This window comes from Lithobates pipiens, unplaced genomic scaffold (assembly GCF_037356315.1).
Source record: "Lithobates pipiens isolate NorthernLeopardFrog02 unplaced genomic scaffold, aLitPip1_a1.2 Scaffold_22, whole genome shotgun sequence".
NCBI classification, from domain to species: Eukaryota; Metazoa; Chordata; class Amphibia; order Anura; family Ranidae; genus Lithobates; species Lithobates pipiens.
This window is the reverse complement of record NW_027507784.1, coordinates 188,410,023-188,412,472: the sequence shown is the minus strand read 5'-3', so window position 1 is coordinate 188,412,472 and position 2,450 is coordinate 188,410,023.

The window sequence follows — 2,450 nt, the reverse complement described above, 5'->3', positions numbered from 1 at the left end:
CATTTGGTTACAAAGGATGGGGAGATGGCGAAGGTTTTGAATTTACTCTTCTCCTCAGTCTTCACGAGGGATTGGGGGGCTTCAGTAACCAAAACTGCAGTGTCTTTCCTCATGACACATCACAGGAAGCACCTCCATGGTTAATAGAGGACAGCATTAAAATTAGATTTGGGTAACTTAACATTAATAAATCACCAGGACCAGATGGCTTGCACCTGAGGGTACTTAGGGAACTCAGTCAACTAATTGCCAGACCGTTGTTCCAAATTTTTACTGACATTCTACTGACTGGAGAAAAGCAAATGTAGCACCAATATTTAAAAAGGGCCCAAAATACATCCCTGGGAATTACAGACCAGTTAACCTAACATCAATAGTATGTAAACTCTTGGAGTGGATGATAAGCCTAGAGGCGATTCAGTTCATAAGTATTTCATTCATTCATTCATAAGGGACTATATACAAAATTTTTGTAATGAAAACGGTATCATTAGCAGTAATCAGCATGGATTCATGATGAATCGTTCTTGCCAAACCAATCTTTTAACCTTCTATGAGGAGGTGAGTTGCCATCTAGATAAAGGAAGGCCCATGGACGTGGTGTATCTGGATTTTGCAAAAGCATTTGACACAGTTTCCCATAAACGCTTATTGTACAAAATAAGGTCCTTTGGCATGGACCATAGGGTGAGTACATGGATTGAATACTGGCTACAAGGGCGAATTCAGAGGGTGGTGATAAATGGGGAGTACTCGGAATGATCAGGGGTGGGTAGTGGGGTCCCCCAGGGTTCTGTGCTGGGACCAATCCTATTTAATTTGTTCATAAACGACCTGGTGGATGAGGCAAACAGTTCAATCTCTGTATTTGTGGACGATACTAAGCTAAGCAGGGAAAAACTTCTCCACAGGATGTGAAAACCTTGCAAAAATATCTGAACAAATTTAATGGGGTGGGCAACTGCATGGCAAATGAGGTTCAATGTAGAAAAATGTAAAATAAATGCATTTGGGTGGCTAAAATATATGAATGCAATCTATACACTGAGAGGAGAACCTCTGGGGGAATCTAGGATGGAAAAGGACCTGGGGGTCCTAGTAGATTATAGGCTCAGCAATGGCATGCAATGCCAAGCTGCTGCTAAACAAATCAAACAGAATATTGGCATGCATTAAAAAGGGGATCAACTCCAGAGATAAAACAATAATTCTCCCGCTCTGCAAGACTCTGGTCTGGCCGCATCTAGAGTATGCTGTCTAGTTCTGAGCACCAGTCCTCAGGAAGGATGTACTAGAAATAGAGAGAGTACAAAGAAGGGCAACAAAGCTAATAAAGGGTCTGGAGGATATTAGTTATGAGGAAAGGTTGCGAGCACTGAACTTATTCTGTCTGGAGAAGAGACGCTTGAGAGGGGATATGATTTCAATATACAAATACCATACTGATGACCCCACAATAGGAATAAAACTTTTTCGCAAAAGGGAGTTTAACAAGACTCGTGGCCACTCATTAAAATTAGAAGAAAAGATGTTTAACCTTAAACTATGTAGAGGGTTCTTTACTGTAAGAGCGGCAAGGATGTGGAATTCCCTTCCACAGGCGGTGGTCTCAGCGGGGGGCATTGATAGTTTCAAGAAACTATTAGACAAGCACCTGAACGACCGCAACATACAGGGATATACAATGTAATACCGACATATAATCACACACATGGGTTGGACTTGATGGACTTGTGTCTTTTTTCAACCTCACTTACTATGTAACTATGTAAACATGTAACATATTCTCAACACTGAAGACTTTTGCTGCATTTTCCTGTGCTTTTGCAGTGCTTGTTGTGCATTTTTTTTTTTGTTCTTTATTGAGATTATTAGTCATGGTAAACACTTGTAACGTAGATGTTGCAAATCAATACAAAGAAATTGTACAATATCAGGTCTGACCCAAAATAGGAAGGGTCTAGTGTACAGGGTATTATTTTCTTAAAGGGCGGGTAATAGGAATAGGTGAGGGGAAAGAGAGTAACCAGGAAAGTGGTGAGCGAAGGGATTGAGAAAGCATGTCGATTGTTTAGCAATATCAACTTATACTGGGTGATTTTCATGGATGTTGGTATCTTTGGCTTCACCTTTTTTTTTTTCCCTCTTTCTTTATTCACTCTGTCCCCTTTCTCTCTATCCCACCTCATGTTTTTTTCCCTCTCCAATTTTTTTTCCACTTTTTTCCTCTCTCTGCATTAACTTTTTGCTGAAACCCACGTTGTGCTAATTTATACCTTGTTTATTTATTTTTAGTCTGTCCCAATAGCCCCCCATGTTCGGCCCCAGGGGGAACACCAGTTTACGGATGTCTCCGTTTATGCCGTCTGTTGCCCATGTGGGCCTCCATTGGTGAGTCTTGCTGGTGCTCATCTAATACTCCAATATCACATTGTCTTTACAGTTGTGTT